We start from the raw sequence: 19,599 nt of genomic DNA, 5'->3' as shown, positions 1-19,599 counted from the left end.
AAAGAAGTAAAATGGGTATGATCCCTCCCTATGCAGGTTCAACACCTGCACAGGCAGTGTAGCTCAAAGTGCTTGATAAAGGCTCTGCCTTCCTCCCTGCACCCGTGCTCTCACAAATGAAGGCAGTGTTAGCTGGCATTTACAGGGAATGGCAGGTCTGTGTCGCTCTCCAGTCCTCCCCCTTCAATAATCATTTATAGAATTTTGTTCTTTAAAAAAGTGATGGGAGAAGTAGCTGCTCTATAAATGCATTCTAAATCACCATAAATAATTTGCTTTTTGTATCATGGTAGAGGTATTCCACAGAGATAATAGAAAATGGGGAAGAAATACCTGTCAGCAGAAATTAGATGGCCAGATACTACTTGAAATTGGTTCATAAGAGTGACAGTTGACCTCATATATGTCAGAACCAGCTAGTTGCCATTTATTCTGCAGGGCTTGCATTGCCTAATTACAAGCCCAAAGAGTGGCCTTGCTGGATAAATTGCTCCCACTTGGCATAAAGCTGCACATGGGAAATAAGTGTTTCAATTAAGTCAGCTGTACTTTATAGCAGTCTTTTATGAAGGGAGGACACTCACTGGGTTTTTGCCCTTTGGAAATTTGTTTTAGAATTGGTTTATCAAGAAAGCCCTTTTGTTCCACCTCAGAAGTGGCCTGTGGTGAAATCTAGGGCTTCTTCTATATGCAGATCAGCCACTTATTATCTCCATATGATCTCCCCCATGTATGCGATTCATGAAGAAACTTCACTGTGAGCCAAAATAAATGGTTGGCTTACATGTGTGAAGAAGGTGTAGCAGTTCACATGCACACACAATATCGGCTTCTTGCAAATGCAAACAGTGCCACTTAGAGGCTTTCTATTTTGGAAGTAAACACTTGGTACAGCATATTGAACTAAAACCACTTCATAGCTTAACTATTCCTTTATATGATAATCCTGTGCTAGTTCTCAGGCAATTGGTAATGTAGAAATTCAGTGCCTGTAATGGGGCACATGCCCACTAAAACATGTACATCCATGAGCCTGACTTCCTTGACCCTTTCGTCCTATAAAAGGTTTAGAAGGTTTTTGGTATGCCACACATGGTAACTATTTACTTCCTTATATTGATATCCAACCTTTCTTCCCTCGAAGAATCCAAAGGGGTGTACATGTGATCCACAGGCACTAAGCAAATCCAGAGTTGCTTAGCTTCAGCAAGATTGTGGCCTAATGTGTTTTCAAACCATACCCCAGTTACTGCTATGCTCCATCCATATAATTTGTTACATGCATGTTCCTGAACCCAATCACTTATTCAGTATTTCTGGTGAAATAAATTAGCCCTTTAATGGGTGGCCTTGAAGCTAGATCAGGCAACCCCAAACTCGGCCCTCCAGCTGTTTTGAGACTACAACTCCCATCATCCCTGACCACTGGTCCTGTTAGCTAGGGATGATGGGAATTGTAGTCCCAAAACACCTGGAGGGCTGAGTTTGCCTGTGCTGGAGCTAGATGTTTACAAATACATATTCCACTAATATTTATTAAATATTTTAGGATTTTATTACATGTGTGTACACATGTGCATGTTATACTCTATTCCTTTAAAAACAGCCCTTGCTCTCAACCTCCTTTGTGATTAAAAAAAAAATGCAAAACCTTGATTGACGTCATCCATTTAAGCTAAATATTGGAAGCTCGTATTCCAGCACTATGGACAGCTCAGTAACTGAGATCATTGTAATTCTTGGCCTTTCTAGAGCACAGGGCAGGAATCAATTTGATAAAAGCCTTGAAGGCTTCAGGCAGAATGAGGCTTCCCTTGGAATCTAATGAATGGAGAAATCTGGGAAAGGGAAATAGAACTGCCCCTAATAATAATAATAATAATAATAATTTGGTGGCACCCCGCCACCAAATAGGTAAAATCTTTCATAGTCCCCAAATAAATGGTCCTCGGCTTATTTTTACTCTCTTGTGGCAGGAAGATATTTTTCATCAAGCACTTCTGCCCAATTTGCACAGATTTCTGTGAGGTTTTTGTTATGAATGGATGGCTCACACCAATTCTAGTTTGTTCCAGGGTTTTGCTTTGTGTGTGTGTGTGTGTGTGTGTGTGTGTGTTTTCCATCCTATTTATCCAATAACATTCAGATTAAAACAAACAAACAAGCAAATACTGGTTTCTAGACATCTGGAAATGATGGTAGCAACCATTATTTTAGGGAAACTCATACACTAATGGTTATATTTGGTTCTGTTCCTATTATTATCCAGTTTTCCTCAATTGAAATCATAGTGTCATAGAACTGTAGAGTTGGAAGGGACCCTGAGGATCATCTTGCCCAACCCCCTGCAATGCAGGAATATGCAGCTGCAACCTTGGTGTTGTCAGCACCATTCTCTAACCAACTGAGCTATCCACTTGAATAACAAATTATTCAAGCTTCCAGGCAAAGGAATTTAAAAGATTTTCACGCAAATCCTTGAACAGAGGGTGGCTTACAGAATTCATTATGGGATAGCATGTTCCCTAAGAATGTGACAGCTTACAAAACAAGGCCATTGAGACAACCCCAAGTTCTCTAATAAATGTGTGTTTTATTTTGGTATGATTGTATTATATGGGACTAAGTGTTTGAAATTCCCATTGTTCTAGGCACGTTTTGCGACAGGAAATTTCAAGCAGTTTCTGAACTCTGGGCACGGTACTGCGCCTAAGATTTCAGATTAAAACTGCAGGGTGGAAGGAAAGGAGGACCCTTTTCTGCCTCCCCATTTCCAGCCACTCTCTTAAGACTGGAGAAGAGACCCTCTCAAGAATATTAGGGAGGTGAGCAGGGGAAGGACTAGACCATGTGAAAAATGAACATAACATTTTAGCTGCAGTTCATTCATTTTCAGCTTTGCATTCTTGTTGTAAAAAAGTGTGCCTAGACATTCCTTTGCTGCACCCATAACCTATGTTTAAGGTGCCATTTAGCTCCTAGATTTCATATCTCAGTTTCTAACACTGATGGGACTACATGTGAGACAAATACTGATTATAGTTACAAGATTTTTTAAAATAACCTGATGAGTTCTTCTTGGTTTTGTACATTTTTGAAAATGAATGATCCACTTTTTAAATCTTAAAAAATAATTTTAAAAATCCTGCTTTTTTAGTTATAAAATACCTAAGCAGTTCACAACAATCAACATTGCAATAATACTATAGTAAAACATGCCCAATATAATCTTCAATAAACATTAACATCAGTTACAAATTGAAGATACTGGCATTAGTGGATCAACAACTTTAAAATGTGAAGATATATTGCCCCAATTTTACAACAAAACAAAACAAAACCCTTTTGCAGACATACATATCTCATAGTTGAGGAAGTGAGGTGGACTGCCTTTGATAAAGTATCCAATATTGGTATGGTGTAATAAGCACCAGTCCTTTAAAAACTCAGTTGTCTTGTATTGAGGACCGACTATTCTGCTGGGTGAGCCAGTTTACAAAAAATGCCAGTAAGTAACCCTGTCTAGCGTGTTGAATGTAGAAAGTTACAGCTGTCCCTCTTTTAAGTTCCCAAGCCCAACAGTCTCTCCCCCCCCCCCAAAAAAAAATGCTGGCGATAACTGTAGTTATAAAAATCTCACCATATTGGAACTATTACTGTGAGAACATTGTGAAATGAGATAAACAGACTTATCTATATAAATAGAAGACTTGAGGTACTGATTGTACTATTCATATTCACATTTTAATTCAATACAGCCTACCCTTATTGAGTTTGAAGGGGCTGCTGCACAATATCCAACCTTCTGCAGTGGCACACATTATTGCTAAAAGGCCTGGTTTGTGCAATTCAGAGTCTAAATGAGACAAATGTGAATCAGTCTATGTGGCTGCCTTTAGAGGAATCCTTAGTTTCACTGTAGGTTTTACCAGTTTCTTACAAGGATGCAGTCATGCCTCTATTCCATATTACAAAGAAAGAAATGGCTTTCAGGTGCTGCTGTATTTTGCAGCTGTGAGTCATAGCTGCAAAAGAGCCAGACATTTGTTGTTGTTGTTGTTGTTGTTGTTTTGTGTGTGTCTTTCCTCCATTTTCAAAGAATCATGGCTATACCTTCCAAGCTGTCTTAATCTTAGGTTAGAGAGAAATGCTACTAGGGATTTCAGAATTTGAATTGTCTTTTATGCTGGTGGTTCACAAGGCCTCTGGATTTGGATTTCAAGACCATTTTGGGCACGCTATGCCAACCTGTCACTCACCTGATGACATATGACAACTTGGCGCAACATACCTTTACCCCATTCCACAATATTGCTGTTCAGGCTTACCTAGATTACAGAAGGCTAATCTGTCACAGATTAAAGGCCAAACATAGATGGTCATAATGTAATGGGGAAAATGTTTTTGCCATTGAAATGGAAGGTGTGTGGGAAAGAGTAATCCAAAGCCCTAGTTAACTCAAAGTCTTGAGATTGGCTAATTTGCAGATCTCAGTGGTACTGAGAAAAGTAGAAGGGTGTTGATGAACTGTGCAGAGAATTATGTTTGCTGAGAGAGACAGATAACTGCAGACCAACAGATGGCAGCTAAAATCATGTGGCCAGACAAGAGAAAGTGTGATCACACCCAGTTTATAGAGAGAACTACATCATAAAATTGCCAGAAAATTGACATGCATTTGAGAATCTGAGAATACACTGAGCACAAGGCAAACAAATTAAAATGCCAGATAAAAGTTGGCAATTCCAAGAGATGGTGGAGAAAAATCTTCTAAAACTGATTTTAATATTAAACAAGAGAAAGCGGACTCTGTTGTTTTTATTTTTAAGGAAGAGTGGGAGTAAGACTGATGGCCTATGTCAAAGGGAAGACAACTTTCAGCTGTAAAAAGCAGGATACTGTATTCATTTGCACACACTCAACTGAAACTGCCAAAAGGACTGTGGGCTTTTCCAGATGACCCATTTAGTCAACATTATTCTGATTTGCTTGCACTAAGCTTATGTGGTTACGCTATGTCTGGTCTTTACTGAGCGTTCATTCTGATTGTGAGGTAGTTACATGGCAATGAACATTCATCCTGCATTTATCCTGATCTGCTTGCAGGGTGTTCATATCTCTTCCCATTAGTAATTTGTTCATTTTTCCATGTCAACTTCCTAACCACAAAATGCCTCTTTTTGAAAGAAGTGATTTGTTGCATGAAGCCAACAAACCCATTTTATATGAGCAAACTTTATTTCTTGTTTGCTCCAGCATTCCTCTCGCAAACTACTGACAATTCAAATATGCCTGTCATTTCTGAAATTATCCTTGGTAAGAGCAGTTGTTTTCCTCAACTAACCTTGAAATTAAAAGGAAAGGGAAACATTTTTTGCTGCTGCATCTTCCTAACCATTTTATAATTTCACTGCATGAGCTCTTTTGCTTGAGACTGTCTGATTCTCCTTTCTTCTCTTCAATTTCTTCTCTCCTCCCCTCTCCTCCTTTTCTGATTCTTGTTCCTTTAGCCAATCCTCAGTTCCCAGAGTTCGTTCATGTTGTCCACAGTTTCTGTACATGTTTCTGCAGTAATCTCACGCATGCTTTTTCTTGTACAGAAATTCTGCCTGTGTTATAAAACGAATAGCATGTGGAGTGGCCCTTGATAAACAAAAGCAGCCCCTATTCGTGCTGCTCCTTTTAAGTATGCAAAATATAGTGCACAAGAACTTGCGTTAAAGCATGAATACCACCATTAACAGTGTGCACAGCTGGTTTTTCCCATATATATATATGGGACCCATGCAGAAACAAATGTTGGCTCATTTCATTTGAAACATAAAAGGTCTTTTATTACTTTTTTTTTCAGTTGAAGGAAACCAATTTCAGCTGCAAGACAGCTTAATTTCAGGAATCTCCTCTCTTTCTCTCTTCACATTTTAATACTAAGCACTAAGTTTTCTCATCTCAGAAACTGCCAGAGATGAAGCAGAATACCCTGTTGTGCTGCTGTGTTGAACTGATGGCAGACAGCAGTTCATGTGGAAGGCAGTATCTATGTACACCGAGCACAGCCCACACCCATGCTGCATTAAGGCATTTATTGATTTCTAGAATGCTTTGCTCCTCCATTGTAGAGTTCAAATAAGCAGAAAATCTTACGCTTGCATTCAAGAAGTAGTCTCCCAGTGCAGCTGTTTGATCCCCATGTTGAGTGTGAATCCACAGGCTTAATCTGGTCTTTCCACTCCTATTTATTTAATGCACCTTCTAGATGTATTGTGTGTGTAAATACAGTTATAACTGTTTCTCAGCTGACAACTTACTACAGCAGACACATAGCTGTGTGAGTAGCTGCTCATTTATAGGTCCCATCTACATAATGAAGATAATAATTTTACTACATCTCCAAACTTAATCAGAAATCTGGGGCAACAGGCGAGTGGCAAAAATTGTCATAGCAACATTTGCTTATATATTTTGTGGCTGCATGCCCAGAGGGATCACTTAGTAAATACCGGTAATTGTCTGTATTTACCTTGTGTATGTTCCGTTCAAGAAGGACACTGACAAACTGGAACGTGTCCAGAGGAGGGCAACCAAAATGGTCAAAGGCCTGGAAACGATGCCCTATGAGGAACGACTAAGGGAGCTGGGCATGTTTAGCCTGGAGAAGAGGAGGTTAAGGGGTGATATGATAGCCATGTTCAAATATATAAAAGGATGTCACATAGAGGAGGGAGAAAGGTTGTTTTCTGCTGCTCCAGAGAAGCGGACATGGAGCAATGGATCCAAACTACAAGAAAGAAGATTCCACCTAAACATTAGGAAGAACTTCCTGACAGTAAGAGCTGTTCGACAGTGGAATTTGCTGCCAAGGAGTGTGCCAAGGAGACCTTCTTTGGAGGTCTTTAAGCAGAGGCTTGACAACCATATGTCAGGAGTGCTCTGATGGTGTTTCCTGCTTGGCAGGGGGTTGGACTCGATGGCCCTTGTGGTCTTTTCCAACTCTATGATTCTATGATTCTATGTGGAAAAAGGAGGTATTTTGATATGTTAGCTTTATTTCTCTCTCCCCCCCCCCCCCCCCCCGTTGACAAAAGTCTCTGGTATTATAGTATAAAAGGTAGGATAAGGTGCATGAGCTTGCTCCTGTCTAGACATTCGCCTTCTGCACCTTCTATTTTAAACTTCTTCACATGGTGCAACAGCGTACTTAAATCCTTTCACAGTATCCATAAGGCAGAGAGATTATTACTCCACCTGATCAGAGATCTAAATCTAGCATTACTATTTTGTTTTCAGCATTTAGCCCAGCCTTGGGAGTTTAAATTCCCATGGAGTGGTATCCGCGTCACCACTGTTTCTGTTTGAAATACCTATCCTCATTCCTAGAATTACCATGGGATTTTGTTAAAGAGAATTCACAATTAACTCCTCATATAGCTTCACGTTGTGTATTTCAACCACTTGATAGCCGGAAGTAATAGCAAGGATTCTCATCTTATCATACAGGTATCGAGCCTGGTTGTTCAAAAAACATCTGCAGTTTTGGGTTCATTTGCTCTGTCTCTCCTGGTTTTAGTGCCAGGGCATTTGTTCACATTTGTGGTTGACACCTTTTGATTAGCTTTGTAGCCAGGCTTTTGCAAATGCCAGAATCCAGTTCTCTCCATTAATGACTGTGCCTTTGGAGTCAGACCTATTATTTCCTGTTTATTGATTTAACTTGCAGCAATTCTCCAGTTTTCCCTTAATCCTCTCTGGGTTAATTAATAGGCACAGCTCAGCTTATCATAAGACCTAGCATAGATAGGTCATTTCTCTTCTCATCAACGTTATTTCATGTCCATTGCATTATATTGTTTGTTTCCAAACCCTACTTAAAAGAATAAAAGGCATTCTAGATGCTACCTTGGGACAGATGTGTGTGACAATGCCCTGGAGTTTTTAGTCATGAACTGAAGGATCAATGGAGTAGACTTGGGGAAGGAGAGAGAGAGACTATCCTCCACCCCCTTAAAGGTACAAAAATGGCTTGGAGCGTTAGGGTTAGGGTTGAAAAATAAATATAGACATTAGCCCTGTAAAGTTGTGTTTGTCCCTGAAGCATAAAGAAAATGGGAAGCAATTTGATAACACTTTTTTCATTACCAAGATCCTCCAGTAACCCGCTGGCCACGTGACCCGGAAGTGTCTCTGGACAGCGCTGGCCCCCGGCCTCTTGAGTGAGATGGGTGCACAACCCTAGAGTCTGGCAAGACTGGCCCGTACGGGCAGGGGTACCTTTACCTTTTACATATCTCCTGTAGCCTCTAGTCTTCTTTTCACACATGTTGCTATTTATCTCAGTGTTGTTTGTGATTGCGCTCCTACATACTCTGCTTGTGGGCTTTCTGTAGACATCTGGATGGCCACTTTGGGGAAAAGAATGCTGTCTAGGTTTTGGCCTCTGGTCTGACCCACAAGGCTCTCTTTTATGTTCTAATTACTCAGATCTTTTCTCTCTCTGTTTGTGTTTTTTTTTTAACAGAGAAGATACAGCAGCTACTTTTCCTGCACTGTGGTTTTTCACATTTGTATGGTAATAAAACTAGACCTAGGAGGCCTGCAAATGTTCGTCTAAACAGTTATTAATATCCTTCATGAACTTCAAATGTGGTTCAACTTGGTTCAAAGTGCTTCAAAAAGCTAAACACTGAATTGCAGTCACCTAGTGGCACTTTATCCCCTGTATTCCAGAAGTATAAGGTTTCTCTCGCCAGAATCTCTTGCTTGTTGCTTCTCTCTCTCTCTCTCTCTCTCTCTCTCTCTCCCCCTGCAATTATCACCTCACTTTGACCAGTGTTCTGAGGAAAACACTGCACTAATTTAAACTGGATCTTTCAAAATTAACATTTGTTTATAGCTATTAATTCAGTGGTTCTCAAACTTTTTTCTCTGGGCTACACTTTCAGAATAAAAATTTGCTTGTGCCACACCTCATTTTTTATTGTTCAGAAATACTTTGGAAATCAGAAAGAAACCCCTCCTAGCAGTGCTTGATTTATAACATAGAACACAAATACTTTATAATATGATCATGGGACATGACGTATAAAACAATGCAGTTACAGGTAGGGATCAAGAAGACTCCTGTGTAAAACTCTTGCACCTCTGTTAGCCTGTACAGACAATATAGAAAGGCAATCCCAGACTGTTGTTATTTTATTCAGTCACATACCAGCAAATTCCGGTTGCACAATTAAAGTTGATTTAGTGTCCTTGTGCTACAAACCCACCCCCCACATACAATCAGACTTTTTGTGATGAGGAAAGTGATGGAAAGCTGAATGGGAAAGTATGGGTTAATAATGTTCTTCCGATGCTTCCTAAAGCCTCCTAATTACAAATGATATTTAAATATGCTCAGTCTACAACTTAAGAGCAGTTTAATTTGGTCTCTGTGTTGGCTGCCATTTCCGGATGAAATGACACCTGCAAATAATGAAAGACTTATCTCACATTACTCATAAGCACAATCTTCCAACATTTGCATTTTCATACCTCATATTTCCACTTGGATAGCAAGGTGCCTTATCTCTCTCAGAGTCTCATCCTTGAACTGCTTACACTTGAATAATCTCATTGGGTTCTGTAAGATTGTTCAGGAGCAAGTTGCCAGTCTAAAAAAGAATGAAGAAGTGAAGTCCACTCCTACACTTGCTTTCTCACAAGTAGATCCCATTAAACTCAATGGAGCTTTATTTCTGGTGGACATGCTTAGATTTTCAGTCTTAAATAAGCTATATTAAAATTACGGGATTGTAGAAAGTTGCCTTATAACAAGGCAGACTCTTTGCTCTATCTGGTTTTATGTTATACACTGACTGCAGCTGATTGGAGATACTGGCAATTGAACCTGGGACTTTTTGCATGCAAAGCAGATGCTCTACCACTGAGCTATGGCCCTCCCCCCAAATTATGGCTGCATATGTTTGAAAATAGGTTCAGTTAAAGCTCCATGCATACTTTGACAGGCTTTTTATTTTGAATGGTGATGAACGATTTTAAATGGAAGATGTGATTACATGAATGAATGATGATGAGTTAGTTGCATTGAATTACAAACGAGACATCCACATTACCTGAGACTGCTGTGTACGAAGGCAGATGCTACAAGCAGGACTCAATTCATTAACTTGGTTGCTGACTGGAGCAAATACATTTCTGCTCTGACTAGTGTCCCAAGGAAAGAAGTGGACCTCTTGTCACTAATGGAGTAGCTGGATAAAGCTCTTGAAAGTGCAGGCATTTGACCAGCAAGGTTTTTGCCTTGTAAGAAATTAACATTCAAAGTGCCCGGACATCATGAGACTGCATGGTAAAGGGCAGGTTATAAATATGCCTACGAATAAATAAATCATATCATGGCTAGTAAATAAGTCTTAATAAATATTTTATTGTTTGTTAAACATTTATTTTCCGTCTTTCCGTGCAGTGCTTTTTTCCTAAAAAAAATGTTTAGGGGTACTCTCATTTTTCTACACATATTGAAATACTGCACCTCAGTGAGGCCAAACAATGAAGATTCACAAAATGTTAGGGGTATGCGTACCCCTGCGTCCTTCCAGAAAAAAAGCACTGAAAATATGTACAAGTTGGATCCCAATCACAGGGTTCTGTTTTGTTTTAATGAATGTTTTTAACAGAAACAGAACTACTCACCAGAATTAGCAACCATAAGGAATTAAAATGGAAACAAGCTGTAGCTTGGGCAACTGGAGTTAAATGAGGCCAGTTGCTCTCTCAAAGATTCGTGTTTTAGCTGCTTGCCAAAAGGCACGTGGTAAGGCGGACAAAACAGGTGATGATATGGTATGGGGTAGACACTACTGTTGAGGAAATCCAAGCATGCCCTTCCTCTGCCAAACTTCACACAGTGGGAGAACCATAAACAGAGCTTCAGGAGTTGTATTGGTAGCTTGGCTCATATGGGCAAAACCAGTCTTGGGAGATCTTGGCAATAACAATTAAGCCTAGCACTTTGCATTAAGCTCAGAAGCAAATTGGTGAATTTAATAGATGAAATGGCATTAGAGTGTTTGTATTTGTGTTAAAAATGTCTGTTTTTCTTACAACAATTTCTGAAACTATTTTAGAAAGCACTGCAAACATTTTCTATTTTCTCTCCTACTCTAAAGGGAAACAACCTTTCAGGCTCTAAGAAACACTCTGCCCCACCCCCTTTGCTATGGAACAATGCTTGAATGAGTGGGTGGTCACTGGTATGTGGAGAATAATTGCCCTGCCTAGACTTGTGTTGTGCTTGTATCAAATGTCTTCCAATACCAAAACCATTTTTTCCTTTAGGCATTGGCCTTTTTGTGTTAAAACAAATTGCCACAACTGCAAACTGAACACAGTTTGTTCTATGCTTGCATTGATCAGGAGCACTTGGCTAATCACTTCCTGTAATTAAATTCTTCACTAGCAATAAAGTTAATCTCCTTAGTGCACGTAAAAGCTGACCTACAGCTTGAACTGGAAGAATTGCCATTGTTTATAGGCATGCTTTTTCAGGCCCAGCAGTTTCATTCTACGCCATAAGCAATTAATATAATCAAGTTTCCTTTCATCTGTCACAGATACATTAATAGGTAGCATTTGTGCTGATGAAGCAGTTCTAGTACTACTCAGCTGAGCCACCAAATGCTCTTGAGGCAGGTAAAAGTCATTCAGCTGGCTTTATGGGCTGGTGAACAGTGAAGGCCTATAAGATGCTGGAAAAGCTAAGCCTGAAAGCCCATAAGTTAACACCCCAAAAGACTTGCAGCACAGTATGTGTACTCAGAAGTAAGCCTTCTTGACTGCAGTGGAATTTAATGACTGCAGTGGAATTTAATCCCTGGTAAGTGGGTGGCGCTGTGGTCTAAAGTAAACCACTGAGCCTAGGGCTTGCCGATCAGAAGGTCGGTGGTTTGAATCCCCACGATGGGGTGAGCTCCCGTTGTTTGGTCCCACCTAGCAGTGTGAAAGCATGTCAAAGTGCAAGTAGATAAATAGGTACCGCTCCGGCAGGAAGCTAAACGGCATTTCCGTGCTCAGCTCTGGTTCGCCAGAAGCTGCTTAGTGATGCTACCACATGACCTGGAAGCTGTCTGCGGACAAACACCAGCTCCCTTGGCCTATAGTGTGAGATGAGCGCGCAACCCGGGGTCATCTGTGACTGGACACAACGGTCAGGGGTACCTTTACCTTTACATCTTTAAGTGTGTATTGGATTGCTGCCTTGATGGCATAGTTACCTTGTAGGCTTTGCCAAGATGGTTAAGTTTACATATGGGATACCTATGGATTTTTTCCATGAATACAAGTGTGTGGTCTTTTTATGAGATTCTCCAGAGTCCTGAACATAGGGGATAGAAAGCAGGTAGGGGTGGCTTCCTGTGAATCTATGACTGAAGCCTACTTCATGCACAGCCTGCAATGGCATGGGCACCACTGTTCCATTACTCTTCCCATGCTACTCCTGCAGCATAAGACCTTCTTTGTTTGATTGGAGTTCCTGATCTGTCCTGCACTACAGTTATGAAAAATATATGTGTTAAGCACTGCATGTAACAGCCTTCTACAGACTGGTAGATGCTAAGACTGCATGTCCCACCACACCCAGCTGCCATGCCCAGTAGTCAGGATTGATGGAAGTTGTAGTCCAAAACATCTGGACAGCTGTAGGTTGGAGGAAGGCTGATATATAATCACGTTATCTGTCCAACTCCGTGGACAGAAGTTGCACAGGTGATTGGGAGAAATTTCAGGGTTATGTCAATATAGAGATTGCCTTTGATCTCTTGGTCCAGAAGGGCCTGTTTTTTTCTGATGTGCCAGTGATTACTAGAAAAATTTGCAGCCTGTCTCTACATTGTATCATGGCTCCCAGTCTTTATACAGAATATTTACAGTGATTAGTCTTAATTGCAAATTATGATTTAGACAGTCAAGATCCTGGATACCGCCTACCCTCAGATGTCTAACGGGGTAATTAGCCAATTCTATTTTAGGCATCTTCACTTCCTTCAAATTATCAGCTCTATCTTGTATAACTCTGATCAGTATGTGCATTTTGTGATTGATGGTGGGACTTGACTCACTTTTTCCAGCCCTGATGAAAAAGGTGAGCAGAAAAAGTTACTTATGTTCAAAGATACAACCTGATCAGCCTTTGTATACAATGGTCACATAGTTTTAGTATCCTATTCAGTATTATTAATGGCTTGGAGCTGCCTTAGAATACCTTACAATGCAACTAAGTCAAGCAACAGAGGATCAGAACCTTTTGATGCCAAAATATTCTGTAGATAGTGTATAGCTTATGGTACTGCAGCTGTGCTGTTCCTACAGGTGAAGCCCTACTGTGATTCTGGGATAATGAAGCAATTGATAAGTAGGGACTCTGCAATAAAGTAGCAGTGGTTGCTTCCCATTTCTGAGATGTTAAATTCTGAAGAGGTCTGGAGAATTTGAAATCTTGCCACACTTCTGTCACATTTTGACTTGTCCCAGTGATGCTGTTGCTCAGCTTTTGAAGCTTTTTTTCTTAGGGAACAAGGTAGGGCTAACCTTCTTTTGCTTTTTTTGTGTTCCACCAGAAAACATTGCTGCATGTAATAAAGCAATCTTGCCATCTACAGTCTCTCCCTTTTAATTCTTCTTTGTTTGGGGGGTTGCCCTCTTTCAGAGGGGTCTGAGTAGCAGTTGGTGTTTTGCTGGGTGACATCGCATCCAGTAAAGCTCTCTGCATGCAGCTACTGGAACACAGCCAAGCATGTAGCGAAATATAGCTAAGGGGATGTGTCAAGGCTCAAGGACGGTCTGTCCCTTTGGCTGGCACTTGGACCCAAACTTGCAGTAAAATGGACTTTACTGAGATAGAAGCTTGAAGCAGAAAGGGGCACTGGTGGAAAGAAAGGAGTAGGGCTGTCAGTACTCCACTGGATCCAAAGGGACATCTTAGCAACCCTATGTTCACTGAGTGGACTCAGCATGGTGCCCAGAGTTTTCTGTAGTAAGGGCTATTTTTAGGGCTTGCACCCCACTTCCTTAAGCACAAACTGCTTATCACAGCAGCTGAAATGGTCTAGATAGGAGTCATGAGCTGCAGGTCAGGCAGGGACTGTGTTTAAGAAGTGAGTTTAGTGCTGATCTGTGTGAAGGCATATGCAGTAAAGGCTTCTGAATAATTCATAAGTGCTAATATATTCTATAAATTTTCATAGATGATTCCCTCTGCATTCTTCCAGGAATGTATTCATTATTTACCAAATTACTTTTATAGACTCTTCTTGGTTCCTATCTCATTTAGTAGCAAATTGATAAAAGGAGTATAATGTTAGAATTTGAACTACTTCCTGTTTATTTCATTGCTAACCTGGCGTTCCTCTGAGGAGTTTGTGGTTAACGCACATGGTGTTCCCCTGCACATTTTATTTATTTCCAACAAACTTGTTAGGCTGGGAGGCAAATGATTAAATGCAGATCACTCAATGAGCGGGGAGATTAGAACACTGGTCTCTCTGATCCTAGGCTGACACTCTGGGAACCCTTGCCTCTGTGGAACACATGGGTACCATAGGAACTTAGCTTATTATTTGGCTTATACTGGCTCAGAGACATCCTAGTTCAATACACAGAAATGTTGAGAAGAATCCATACCTTTATACTTTGCCATGGCAGATGTGTTCAAGAGTGGAGGGGAAGTGCATCTATAAATGTGTGACATGTGGCTTTCTGACACCAAAAACTAGATTTTCTCCTTCACATTTCACAGTGTCCACTGGGAGATCCCAATGGACATACAGCAGATATATTTGCTATGGGAATTAGGGCACAGCTCTGGACAGAAATAGTTCATTGTCCCCTGGGATGCTTTGGCACTCCAGATCAATTAATTCTGCCCCCTGGCAAAACAAAAAAATCCAAGAAGTTCCCTCATCTCCTGAGTAAAGTTTGTTTAAAAAAACACACCACCAAAACCAAGCCCTTGCATAGAGATTGGAATAGTCTCCCCGCAACAGTTTAATTAGGACAAAAAGTAAGGAAATTCAGGACTGTGTATTTGTAAAAGTAATTAACATGGTTTAGATGCTAGTGTTGGGGCAGATTTAGGAAATGCTAGTCCTTTGTTAGGGACGCAGGTGGTGCTGTGGTCTAAGCCACTGAGCCTCTTGGGCTTGCTGAAGGTCAGCGGTTTGAATATCTTTATTTTTATAGACACGGGTAGTTTAGACGGTCTAAACCACAGAGCCTAGGGCTTGCCGATTAGAAGGTCGGCGGTTCGCCACATCCCCACAACAGGGTGAGCTCCCGCCGTTCGGTCCCAGCTCCTGTCAACCTAGCAGTTTGAAAGCATGTCAAAGTGCAAGTAGATAAATAGGTACCGCTCCAGTGGGAAGGTAAACGGCATTGCCGTTCACTGCTCTATTCCGTTGCACCAGAAGCGGCTTAGTCATGCTGGTCACATGACCCGGAAAAACTGCAGATGAACATTGGCTCCCTCTGCCAGTAAAGCGAGATGAGCGCCACAACCCCAGAGTCGTCTCCAACTGGACTTAACTGTCAGGAGTCTTTTACCTTTGCCATTAGTCCTTTGTTACAAATGTGTGTGATTATCTTTCAAGAATAAATATCCTAAAAGTGAGGCCTTGACTTTGTTACCAATTCAGTTTTAACTGCTGAGTATTCTTGGTGTATATTTGTTTATCAGCCTCAATGTTTGGGTTAATAATAAGGTATTTCTTAATACTTTTTGCTCTTGGTGGGCAGACTTTCATATTATATATTTCTTTCTAAACTCTGTGTTGTTGGGTTTATTTGGGAGCAGCAGGGGAGGTTAGGAGCCATTGTCCCCAACCATTTCAGTTCAGTGCCCAGGATTTCATTTTTTGTTTGACTAAAATTTGACTGTACAGATACCAAACACTACAACAGCCAGTGTCACAGCATATAACAAATAACAAATGTATGCATTTGATTTCCACAATGAACACAAGGCAGCATTTGTTGAAAATTCAAAACAACATTTGTGGAACTTTTAGCAATATTTCTTACACTGCACATATAGAGGCTTGGTATCATTTTTACGTTCTAGTATAAATCTGAATTATCTTTATACTGTGAGTATGATGGTTCAGAATTCACTCCCAGAACAGCAGAGCTCACTTTCTTTTTCATTAACACATATCAAAATATTCTTCTGAAAGCTGAAATTGCTATATTAAATTTAGGGAGGATGCTCTTGATTTGGAAAATGATGAAAAATGTCTCTGGGGTGTGTGTGGGGAGCGTTGCTTCAGCACCAAAAGTGCCTGGGCCTTTTTCCCCTTCTTTTTCTGCAGTGCGTAGATAAAATCTTTTGTCACTCTCCTTCATGTTTATGTAAACCTACTCCAAAACTCGTTGATCAAATCTTTGCTGGCTTTGGAATTAAGCTTCCTCTTGGTAACTAATCTCCGCCATATGTTTTGGTCCCATAGCTTCAGGAAAGGTTCAGAAGTGCCTATTTGCATCACCTGAGGCTATTGAAATTCTGATCAGAAATGGTTTGTGCATAACTTACTGTGTGCGCTGCTGTTTTGCTTGAGCTGAAAATTTCATTCAATATACCTGTTCCTTATTTTAATTATTTCTGTGAAACCAAAAAGGACATTTTGTTGTTATTTTTTGGTATGCAAACTGCAGGTTTTCAGGTCAAGGCAACACAGGAAGGCATATGGAGCTTCAAAGGGGAAACCAAGTGTGGGGGTTTTTCTGCAGTTTTTTGTTACTAGTCCTCTTTTAGGTTTTAGAAGAACTTACAGTGAGACTAGCTTAAAACAACCCTTGAAATTTTACATCTTGTACAAAGCAAGTACAATATTGCATTACACAAATATAACACTTGATATTTCAGGGTGCATTATGAGCTATTTAGACAGACTTCATTAGCGATAATAGCAAAAGGGATAAACAGTTCCTTATAGTAGTAGTAGTCGCATCAAAGTGGTATAATTCCTATATTAGAAGACATTATATCACTTATTTAAATAACAAAATCAAGGAGGCACTTATGTAGCGTATCATTCACAACCAATCTAATTCTATTACTAACAGTAGTCTATGCCCTAATCTGCTTCATTCCAAATTCCATGTTTAGTTTCCTTAACTGATCTAAAAATTATATGCAGTCTTAACTGATGCACCTTTAATATATGTAAAAGTAAAATTCACTTTCATAATTAAATTTACAGTTAGAAATATTCTTGTATAAACTGGTTACAACACCAATAAAGGACATAAACTGGAAATGGGAGTATGCTGCCTATTTACTGTTGAAATTGGGTTTAATAGTTGCTTCAGTATTTAATATTTCCCTTTTCTCTCCGGAGTTTAGTTTTCCTGCCAGTCAGTTCTTTCCTCCATAATGAACTATCATGTAGAGCAATGGGGAACTGCTCTCATAATCTGCATCCCTCCAATCACTTTTGGATGCTAATGAACAGTACCAGGGAGACATCAACCATTACGGTACATGGGGCCTGAATAAATCAGTGTGTATGGATCATTGACCATCTTTGTTGTAAAACAAATGGCCTGTAGTCAGTTAATCATATAAAGAAACATCTTGGGGAGGGGGGAAGCACTATTCATAAAACCTAGATCATCTTGTAGTTCCATAAACACAACATCTGTTAAAATATAAAGAAACTACAGAGTTGCACATTGTTACAAATACAATCCTTGCAGATTGATGAGGCTGTATTACTAGCACTGTGTTTTGGAGTGGCCTTCCCACCCACCTCCAATTCTTATTTTGTTTGTCTCTGAAAACACCTTTTTCATTCTTTAATCTGTCATTCACATCTTATCATCGCCAGGATTTAAATATGTGAATATGTGAACAGGGTCAGCAGGACAGTGAGAAGAAGAAGAAGAAGAGTTTGGATTTGATATCCCGCCTTTCACTCCCTTTAAGGAGTCTCAAAGCGGCTAACATTCTCCTTTCCCTTCCTCCCCCACAACAAACACTCTGTGAGGTGAGTGAGGCTGAGAGACTTCAAAGAAGTGTGACTAGCCCAAGGTCACCCAGCAGCTGCATGTGGAGGAGCGGAGACGCGAACCCGGTTCCCCAGATTACGAGTCTACCGCTCTTAACCACTACACCACACTGGCTCTCTGGAGAAGTAGCCAGTCATCATCTTTCTCTCTCGCTTGCTGGCCAGAGGCCTGTAAACTAGTATTTAGCTTGTTCAGCCTTAGTAGCCGGAGGCAAGATTACTTTATTGACCTTGGATGCTTATGCACCGTGAGCGTTGCAACTTAGCCAAGTTGAAATTTTATGTTTTGTTGATGTTCATATAGCCTTTAGGTACAATTATCCTTCCTGGTTAAGACACCTTATGGGAGTTCATGCCATTGGTGTGTAAACCTTTTGCTGATTGGATTTCCCCCTTCTGGTGTGTGTTGCTTTTTTAATTTAAAGGAGTGATCTTGGCTATCAAAGAACTCCCTTTTGCTGTCTGTCTTTTGTGTCCTCTGTATTCATATTAAGGGCCTGCGGGCATTTTAATATTGGCACTTAAAGGTCAGTTGCTCTGACCATAAAACACATATAATGCATCCATTATAGCAGCTTAAAAGTTGGCTTTGTAACACAAATATTCCCAAATAAAAGACGGAGTTTCATTTTTCTGCGATTTATCAAAGAACGCTTGCTGTACTAGGTTAGGTCAGGGTGCTTTATACTTGAAAAGTAGAAGGGGCCAATCCAATGCCAGGCTAATTGGTTACTGTACAGCCCTGTTCCCCTTTTAAGAATCAGTGATTGATCCTGATAACTGAGCAGGGCCTAGTCTATATATACAGCAAGTGGAGTGAGCAAATGAAGAACATAAGAGCCTTCTGGATCAGGCCAGCAGGTCATCTAGTCCAGCATCCCGTTCTCACAATGGCCAGCTGGATGCTTGTGGGAAACCTGCAAGCAGACACTGAGAGCAACACCTCTCTCTCCCCACTTGTGATTCCTAGCAGCTGGCATTCATATACTGAATTAGATAGCAGAATAGATTATATCCCTTTAGTTTTAAAGTGTGCATGTAAGGAAAAATTTCCTGTGAGCAGAAAAGTAGCCCGGCATGCAGGGACTATGCTGGTGTGAACCCTTTCTTCCTAGTGTATTGATTTACTATTTCACAATAATCTTTTCAGTGGAGGTGCATTTAAAGTCCTTCCTCAGCCCAGCAAATGATTCTGCTGTTGAGATTTCTGATGGTAGATTTCCAGGTGCAGGACTAGGTGCCACTGTCCTTGGTGCTTGAGCAGCATTCCCACTGCCATCCATGAACGGATGCTTATTCTCACTAATTTAGTCCTGCATGTTCCACCCATGCTGTGGAAATCCATGGGCAGAAAGACTGGAGGTTCTGTGCAACCTTCCCTCCCCCTCCCCCCCCCCCGGTCCAAACTGGGAGCTTGAAAGCTTTGGAGATGAGAGGCTTGCTTTCTCCCCCACACCTCCCACCCCTGTTGGGCAAAATTGCTTCTCTCCCATCTGTGAAAGGGGCAATAAAATTCCCAGAGTCACTGGAGAGGATGGTGACC

The 19,599-nt window shown here is 40.6% G+C and overlaps 1 protein-coding gene across 5 annotated transcripts in view; it reads left to right on the top strand.

Annotated features, from left to right (window-relative positions):
* Positions 1–19,599, top strand: part of PPP2R2B (protein phosphatase 2 regulatory subunit Bbeta) — a 244,790-nt gene that overhangs the window by 102,340 nt on the left and 122,851 nt on the right. The gene's annotated exons all lie outside the window — the stretch shown is intronic.

Source organism: Podarcis tiliguerta, assembly GCF_965153285.1.
Source record: "Podarcis tiliguerta genome assembly, chromosome: 2".
In the NCBI taxonomy this organism is placed as follows: Eukaryota; Metazoa; Chordata; class Lepidosauria; order Squamata; family Lacertidae; genus Podarcis; species Podarcis tiliguerta.
The sequence above is the reverse complement of the archived record's forward strand: the minus strand, read 5'-3'. Positions and strand labels throughout refer to the sequence as shown.